This window comes from Panthera leo, chromosome C2, assembly GCF_018350215.1.
Source record: "Panthera leo isolate Ple1 chromosome C2, P.leo_Ple1_pat1.1, whole genome shotgun sequence".
NCBI lineage: Eukaryota > Metazoa > Chordata > Mammalia > Carnivora > Felidae > Panthera > Panthera leo.
Window position 1 is genome coordinate 54,079,161 of NC_056687.1, and position 9,786 is coordinate 54,088,946.

Sequence of the window (9,786 nt, forward strand, 5' to 3'; positions counted from 1 at the left end):
GCGATCTCGGAAAAGCTCTGCGCTGCAGACGTATGGCCTCGCCCGCAGACACACGCCCTGGCCCAACTGCCCGGTCCTCCCGGCTTCCCTTCCTAGATGCCTCGGAACCGTCACCGCAGTAATCTGATGACTCTATAGGTCAGCAGTAGTTCCCAACTTCTTCTATTAAGAGAAGTCTTTGTAAAATTCAAAACAATTTAACAGATCCCGCTGCCACCGTCCAAACACATTGTGATAGCCGTAGTTTTCTCTAGTGACTAAGAAAACTTTTAAAACGTCAAAAGCTTCAATAGTTCTGTAACACTCTCAAATGCCTGTACATTTTATTAATCATAACATTTGCATACATAGTAATTTATGCTGTGCGCTAAATTTACAGATGATTGCGCCCACTCCTTGCCCAGGGAAACCCCAGGGTCCCCAGAAGGAGTCCAGGGTCCGAGGCCAGGGACGCAGGACCTGCTACGGTGGACGTAGAGGCGGTAGGTCGTGCCTCCTACTCCAAACGTTCAATTATACTCGTTTCTCAGGGACAGCAGGACGCTCTTCCTAATCGTCGCCGGGGCATCGCAGAGTATCTGCTGCCCCCTATCGGTGGTGAGGCGAACAATAGTCCGAATCCGGTTAGAATCAACTAGAAGAGGCCTCTTGAATAAAAGAATATTCCATGACTACGCAGTAGCGAAAGGACTCTCGGAGAACCTGTTTTTCGGAGACAGTCAACTCTGGCCGCCGCGTTTTCACGGAGGGGTTGGCAAGTGAAGGAGAGGATGTTGTATTGTGAAGGGGAATCTGACGCTGCTTTGGTGAAGGCTCAGGATGGGCGGGAGTTAGGGCGGGGTCCAGGATACCCTAAGGGTTCAGTTTATTTTCCACCCACCTATTCAGCAACCCACCTCTTCCTTCTGAAAACCTTTCATTCTCAGTCGGGATGAGGATATTCATTAGAGCACAGCGTGGGGCTCTCCCAATCCCCTGAAGCATCTGTCCCCTCATATTACACCTTGACCAGAGAGTCCAGTGACACAAGCATAGGTGACAAAGGCCATCCCACCCTGGGAAGCTGACTCAGCTGTGTCCAGTAATGGTCTCCCAACAGCGTGTTATTTCTCCAGTCCCTTTGATGGGAATATGGATATGCTTCAGAAAAGTAAAATAAATACTGAGAAGAAAGCTCCCAGTTACCCCGAGCTGCCACTGATGCCTGTATATGCGAAATTTTCTCCTAGAACTGCGTATGTAAAAATTGCCTCCACTTGGACATAGCCAAGACTGCTAACAGGCTCAGAACGTGTGTGCCATTGTTACTCAGATATTTCCTATTCTTATTTTCATTAATTTCTTCCGCCCTACTACCACTCTCCTAACACACACACACACACACACACACACACACACACACACACACACACTTTCCAGTATCCTAACTTCTTCACTTATGTCCATATTTGCTCTGGCCCTTTGGGATGATGGCAAGAGGCAGATGAACGAAAGTGGGTGGGGGAAGGGAGGAAGGGGAAGAAGGAGAATCGTCTTCCACACCAGACTTTGTTTAAGCGGGAAGACACCTCCGGCGGCGGGTCTTTAGGACGACAACGGAGAAGTCCCACTAGGAGCTCACAGCACGAGTACTGGCGCCCCCAACCTGCTGGTGGCGGCAGGAGGTCTGGGATCTAGTCGGTCCCCTCCGAGGGTCCCGCCCGTCAGCGCTGGGGGGTCGGGCCCTCCAGTGTCGCTGGGAGTCTGGGAGAGGAAAGAGACTCCACTGATTCCGTTCTTCCTCCCAGCTCGCCTTGGCGGCGGCCGCCGGCCATGGCCCCGCCAAGTCTGTGCTCCCAAGCGGCCGCAGGTGCCGAGTGGCCCATCCCGAGCGGCAGCGACGCAGGGCTGGTTGACCCCTCCCAGCGTCCAGCCCCGAGAGGGTCTTCGGTGCGTGGTAGAGGCCCTGGGCCCGGGAGCTCCCCGTTGCAGCGGCCTGTGGGCGCGGCGCGCAGGGGCGCGGGCGGGCGGCGGCAGCTCCCAGGCGCAGGCGGAAGGCGCGGCTCGGCCACGGTCACGGCCGCCGCCGGGTCTCGGGCGGAAGCGCGGGCTCCGGAGGGGAGGGGCTGCCGCGCCGGGCGAGGCCCAGGGCTCCCGGCCCGCAGCGGCGCCGGTAGTTGCAGAGCATATCTCAGGCGGCTGCTACGCCTGCCAGGCAAGGATGGCCCTGGTCAGTTTCAGCCCCGTTCCCGCGCGTGGTTGGGATAGGCCGGAGCCCACGCGTGTCCGTCTGTCACTGCGTCTTTCACTTCCATACATTAAGCCCCCTCCACCCGCACAGGCCCCAGCTCTGCGGTTGATCGCTCCCGCGTCTGCCACCTCCAGGACCCAGAGCCGCCAAAGCAGCCTCCCGGCAAGCCTTGACTTCCCGGATGGGGCCATGCTTTTCTTCTAGGACAATCAGAGCTCCTCCCCTCCCAGCGATCTTTCTAGGAGGCCACCTCCAGAGATTTCGAGGCGATTTCCTCCCCCGCCGCCTTACTAAACTGGTAACTCCTCTCACCAGAAACACCGCGGGGGAATCACAAGCTGAATGTTTAGCGAGGGACCACCACCACTACCACCGTAAAAAACACAACTCAATGTGCGTGTAATGTTTTGATCAGTGGGTTAATGGGGGATAGAAGTTCGCTCTCTATTTTTCATATCCTTGATGTTCACGCTTTTTTAAAGTTACATTGTCTTGTTTTCTGCTCGGTCAACAACACGGAAAATGTGATATTGCTTTTTTGTGTGATTCAAAATCAGTTCTAATGACAGTGACTGAGAATTTCATGGCATCTTGTGAAATAAAATGGAGATGCACACCTAGGTGAGAGTCATTGTATTATATAGTGGAAGGCTAGATCCACCAGCAGCCCTTGAGAATCATTCTCTGCCTCTCTCGGCTCACCCCCTCTAGTGGGACTTCTATCATTTAATTATTTTTTTAATTATCATGAGACTCTCAGTCTAAGAGTAAGCATAGGGCAAAAGATTGAGCATAACACTTAAACAGTTCCCTCAAACTATCTTTATCCTCTTGGGGAAGTAATTCCTGGGCTAATAAAGAATTTCAAATTACAGGACACAGGAAAAAGTTGCTTAAAAAAAACACTGAAGTTATACTTCGTTATTTATTCACCAGATATTTATGGAGCACCAAATACACACACACACACACACACACACACACACACACACCACACCACACCACACCACACCATACATACATACTCTGGGCTATATAAATGATAATATATACATCTATTGAATACTTAGTATTATATAGGCAATATAATTGTTTTAAAAGCATTATATCATTTTACCCTTTCAGAGACAATATAAAGTAGATACTGTTATTGTTATTTCTGCTTTATAAATGAGAAAAATGACATATTGCAGACTTGAAATAACTTTCTCAAGGTCGCCCAGGTAAGTGTTATGGCAGGGGGTTAAATCCAGCCAGTCTGATGCAGAGTCCACTCACCCACTACATTCTATCCTCCAGTCAGATCTGGGAATCTGTGTATTTTGGAACCACCTCAGATGAATCTGATGCAAAGTAGAACTTGAGAGGTATTGATATAATCACACTCTCTCATTTTCCTGATCAGAAAACAGACCCATAGAAATGATTTGTCTGAAGACACAGAATTAATTAATTGAAGAATGAGATCCAGAGAGCCACTTCCTGGTTCCTTGCCCTAAGTCCTTTCTACCATCCAAACCACACTGGCTCAGTCCAGGAGGAGTCAAGGAATGTAAATAACTTAACAGTTACAATAAATGTACAGTAAAATCTTGATTATCCTTAGCTTTCTCTTCTAATTGCTTGCCTTCTGGAAATTTGAGTGCTGTAGTTCCTCTCCCAGAGGGAGACAGAAACCAGGTGACATTCAATTATTTTATTTCTGCTTATATCAACTGGTAAGAACTCTAATATTAAAAATAAAAAAAGGGTGGGGGGAGCCAGAGAGGTTTGGTGACAGAAGAGGCTAAAACAAGTTCCTAAAATAAGACCTGCAGATGATCCCTGGATTTTGGTTTTCCCTACTACCAATAATTCTCATTGCTGTGGTGAAGGTCTAAAGAGGGAAAGAAGCAAAATGGATGCTCTCATCTTTTTTTTTAATTTTGTCTTATTATTATGTTTGTTTTAGAGAGAGAGAGAGACAGACAGACAGAATGTGAGTGGGGGAGGGGCAGAGAGAGAGGGAGACACAGAATCCGAAGCAAGGCTCCAGGCTCTGGGCTGTCAGCACAGAGCCCGATGCAGGGCTTTAACCCATGAGTGTGAGATCATGACCTAAGTCGAAGTCGGACGCTCAACCAACTGAGCCACCCAGGCGCCCCAGATGCTTTCATCTTAAGGCTACCATTCCTCTACTCTTCCTGTGTACCCAAGTCTTGCCCATTGCTGATACTTGAAAAGTAGAATAAAGGAGAAGGAAATAAATGAAGAGAGTATGATGAATGACTCGAGCAATTTCTTTGTTTTGGAGAATAGAAGGGTTCTAGGGCTAAGAGGAAATAAATAACTAGGCTGCTATTCCTCCATCCTCAGCCTCAAGCACTGAGCATAGATAGTCCTACATTGTCATTAAACAAATAGATTTAGCCTGCTTATAACATCCCAACTTCTTTTAAAAAATTTTTCTTTGGAATCTCTTGAATCATAGACATGTTGAGAGGCTATGCAAGTACCATGGGGGCTGCTGCCTTTTCTCAACAACTGTGACCACGTTATTTCCTCACTTAAAAATCACTTGCTGATTCCCTAGCAACTCTAGAGAATAACATTTGACTCCCTAACAAGGCAAACAAAATATTATATGATTTTCTCTGACTAGTTTGGTTGGGGCAGAAGAAGTGAGGAAACTAAGTTAATTTGGTTTCTGGGAAGAGAGAACTGAAAAAAAGTGAGGGATAATCTCCTGGTGAGGGGAATCATGTAAGGATGAGCTGGGCAGATCCACTAGCCTCAACTCAGAAATCCATCTACTACCCTATCTACATGAACAACCTGCTGGTCACATAATGCACCACCCTCTGGTTGGAATTTTGAGCAATACTAAACTCACTCTAGTCCTCTGTACATACAACTCTGTCTCCTGCCTTGTGTTCTTGCATTATGTCCATCCTCTCCTTGGAATTCCTTCCCCTCTTGTCCTCTTGGTAAATGCATTTATTGCCCCAAACCCTGCTCAGATAGCACATACCTGTGAATTCTTTCCTGATCCTCTGTTACATCCACCCCCCACCCCCCAAAGCAATAATCTCTTGCTTCTTCTGTTCCTTCTGTATCCTCTATTATGGCTCTTAGTCTATGTAATGATTTTTTTCCCACATCCTTTTCTGTTATACTGGAGCTCCTTGGGAATCTGTCTCTGTAAGTTTTGCTTAGTGTTATTAGAAAAGTTAGGGGACACAGGATTAACATATTTTTAGTAGAATATTATTTACATTTTGAACCAATATGCTCAGTATATTTAAAACAATAGGCCCACTTGTTACATAGTACAGAATGTCCAAAAAAATCTGGAGAGGAAAACATAGTGTATTTAGGATACTTTTTTTTCAGATTACCCCTTTACTTTAAATTTAGAGGTGCCTAAGCTAAAAAGTTTCCTGGAACTTGAAGAGTAGCATATTGAGCATATTATTTGAAAATGTAAATAAAATATTATATAAATGTAAGTATATCCTGTTTCCTGAATTCCAGGCCCCTATAGTCCTAGCACCTAACACTATGTCTGGTGCCTAACACATAAAAAGTATCTGCTGATTTGTTCTGAATTGAACAGAGCAACCACTAGTCTAGAATATCCACTGGTCGAGGGACCGGCTCATCATAGTTCCAGCCTCTACGTGTACTTTGGATGAGCTCCAATCAGCTTCCATCTCTTTGTCAATCTCAGTCCTCTATTTGCTCTTTCAGTTTGAATTAATGTTTTTGCCTAAATTACGATGACTACATGCTTTTGACATGTATTAGGGAAGGGAGTCCCCAAACTTGTCTCCACTAATGACAGTACAAGTTGTTGAGGGGCACAGACAATTAATAAAGCAATAGCATGAAAAGACCTCGGATCAACTAGTGGGTCGTTCATTCATGTATCAAACAATTTTTTTTCCAGATCCCTCTACATGTCGTCCTCTGGGCCAGGGAATACCCTCCCCCCCACCCCAGACTTGAAGAGAAACTGTGTTCTATGTGACATCTCCACTTGTATTTGTGCAGAATTTCCTACTGCCAGAAGCTTACAAGTAGACAAGAACTTTTTCTACCTTCTGAGACCATGAGGCCATGCCTGAACCAGCCATTTAAAGACTTTGCATGGATAACTCTTCTGCCAGGTTAACTCTTTAGTGAATAAAACATTTTGTGCATATTTATGCAAAATTCAAGAGATAATTGGTAGATATTTAATAGCACCTCTGGAGCACAAGTATACATATATATGCCCATAGTTCATATCCCTGAAAAGTAGTCTCACATGAACAAACCTATCTCTGTGGTATCTCTAGAAGTTTCACATGAATTTAATAATACCATGAATATCTTGTATGTTTGACCATTTAGGTATATTAGTAATGTTCACATACTCACCTCAGATAACTAATGAAAAAGAAAGCCTGTAATTTAGTAGGTACAGTTGAATATACTTTTAACATCATTAAAATACAGCTTATATATTACTAGGGAGAAGAATCGAGGACTTTAGCTTCTTTAGTCCTGCTGAAAATAATATGAAATATAACAAGAAATGGAGAATTAATGAAGTCTATATGTCTGAGGAATGATTATATTCTTTAACAAAAAACATTTGGGGAACTCTTGGCTCAAAAGAGATTTGAGAAATAGGGGGCAAAGGTTCCTGCCCCGATTAAGGGGCATTTTTAGAAGTGTAGTTTTCATTGTTTTTTTTTTTTCCTTCAGTGACACTCAGGTCATGTCTCAAATTGCAAAGCAACCAAAAATCTCCAGTCCATTATCTGAGTAATTTGGGCCCCAGATAAACTATCTTTGCTTGAATTACCTCTGTGGTTATCACCATTACAATCATATTAGCTTAAAGTAAGAGAGGCAACACAATGTATTGGGAATATCTGGAGCCAAATGATTTGGATTCAAATCCTGATTACCCCATTTATCAGCTCTGTGACCTTGGCCTTGCTTTCAGCTTCTTTCCTCTTTTGGTTAACTACTTTGCGAAACAGTCTATCTCAAATGCCCTGCCGACCATTAGGGAGATATTGTGAGGCCAGCTAAGGTACTGTATATGCAAGCTACACTTTGGATTGCTGAGCAGTTCAAATATATGTTTCTGATGTAGGTCATACAATTTTTAATTAAAGGAAATATTCCTTGAAGTGAATTAAAGAAATATCCAAATTGATTTCTTGGAATCACTCACAGAATAGGAGTCTCTGAATTAAACACCAAGAAACCACTTTCTCAAATATTTATCCATTTTGTTTCATTTTGCATTTTATCAGTAAATGAGTTCTGATATTGCTATAGCTACCAAACAATTTCTGCTCTGAACCAACGGAGACAGCATCAAGGCATTGACAAAAAGTATCATTGACTTCTCTTGTCATTTTATGTAATTTTTTTCTACTATGAGTTCACTGGATTCACTATTAGCATCTATGCTGATATCCTTGAATAAAACATTTACAAATCTGCAACCATTTATTCAAACATAAGTTTATATGCAGGGCAGAGAGAAAATTAAGGGACAAAAAAGTTCTATTGTAGATCTTCACATTTGTTTCTGAGACCATTTTTTCCTAAGGAAAAAAAGAAAGGCTACAAATTCATAAATTCTGACTTTGTGCTGTTCAAACTGGAAGTGAGAGGAAAATGTATTAATACAAATACCTGGGGGCGCCTGGATGGCTCAGTTCGTTGGGCATCTGACTTCAGCTCGGGTCATGGTCTCATGGTTTGTGGGTTCAGGCCCTGTGTCAGGCTCTGTGGTATCAGTACAGGGCCTGTTTCGGATCTTCTGTTTCCCTCTCTCTCTCTGCCCCTGACAGAGACAGCTCTCTCTGTCTCAAAAATAAATGAATAAACATTTAAAAAGTGTAAAATCAAAGTTAATAAATGTTTAAAAAAAACAAACCCCTGCCCCCAAATACCTGTATAAGAATTAAGCAACAAGAGGATCATAAAACAATACCCATTTCCTTCGGTTAAATTTTCTTAAATAAGACGTGTGCTTTATTTTTCACCTCTATCTTCCCCTATGAGTTGGTGATTAATGATTAAAATATATATCCTTTTCATAATAATTGCATCAATATGCCTCTCCCTTTCATCCTACCTACTGGAAAAAAAATGGAGGAAAAAATATTGCAAAATAAAAATACAAAAAAAGTTTGATTCAAAACATTTTTTTTTTATCTTGGGTAAGAAAGGAGAAAATTGAGCATCACTGCCCTAAATAAATTATGTAAGAATTACATGTTATATTAAGTTCCTTATATCTTTTAAATCTTACAAGGTTTTAACCATCCCGAATGACTTCCTGAATTGAGCTCCTTTTTAACAGGTAAAGAAACCAGGTTTGACATGATTCCGGGTATCTATACAGCTGGGGTGGGGGGCAATGACCGGCAATTCCCATCTCTTCGCAAATAAGAAGTGATGTTCACTGGAGGTTTCCCTGGAAAGGCCGAGTAGTGAGTAATGATCAGATACAGGGTTGCAGAGGTGTCCAGGGGTTTATGGTATGAATATCTGTATGTGTGGGCATGGTGAAGAGACTTCTCAGAGGCCAATGTTCAAAAACACTAGAAAACACCCACTAGAATTATTACTGCCACTTCAGTTTTAGGGCTATATTTTCCTGATTAACTTGGTAAATTAAACTGTTCTTAAGTGAGCAGAATAGAAGATAGGTCCATGCCTACACATAGTTCTTTTGTGTTACAGAAACAAAAGAAGGGGTTTCATGATCCACTGTGCCAATGAGTGGATTCATGAGGAGAATTAGTCTAAGTATCACAAGAAAAGGAAGGGAAGACTAGGAAAACCCTCACAACATCTCCATGGCTCCAGTTCATTTTATACTCTCTTCTATTTCCAATCTTCCTTGAAGAACAAAGGACCTGATTTCTTGTTTTTCCTTAGCTCCATTTTCGGTATTTGAGAGACATGGGTTTGCCAGCAAGAGCTCTGCAGTCACCATGTTATATTGAATTCAGCAGTGTGACCCAAAAGTGGCATCGATAGACTTGACTATGTGACTGGCTTGGAACAGTGTCCCTGGTCTCAGGGCTTTGAACTTCTGACTCTAGGTGTGTAAATCTTCACAAGGGTATCATTTGGTGTACGAAGTTCCAAAGAATGTACAGTGTGTGTGTGTATGTGTGTGTATACATATATATATATAAATTTTTTAATGTTTGTTTTGAGAGAGAGAGACAGAGCACAAGTGAGGCAGGGGCAAAGAGAGAGGGAGACACAGAATCCGAAGCAGGCTCCAGGCTTTGAGCTGTCAGCACAGAGCCTGATGTGGGGCTCAAACTTGTGAACCACAAGATCATGACCTGAGCCTAAGTTGGATGCTTAACCAACTGAGCCACCCAGGATCCCCACAAAATTTATATTTTAATAACTCTATGCAAAAGTTCTAGAACAGGGCTGTGAAAAACCAGCTGCTCTGCTTTTAGAGACTTTTTCCATAGATATTAATTAATAGGAAAATTTAATAATGGCAAAACTTTTTGAGAAATTTAAAAATTAGCAAATAA

The 9,786-nt window shown here is 43.0% G+C and overlaps 1 long non-coding RNA gene across 2 annotated transcripts; it reads left to right on the forward strand.

Moving 5' to 3' along the window:
- The first annotated feature begins 547 nt into the window (after positions 1-547).
- On the forward strand, positions 548-6,429 carry LOC122229936. Of its 2 annotated transcripts, none has more exons than XR_006207198.1 (3): positions 548-806; positions 2,321-2,623; positions 6,159-6,429. It is a non-coding gene; the product is annotated as an uncharacterized LOC122229936 (long non-coding RNA). The 2 variants fall into 2 exon arrangements; XR_006207197.1 differs by lacking the exon at positions 548-806 and adding an exon at positions 1,828-1,929.
- Positions 6,430-9,786: the final 3,357 nt, after the last annotated feature.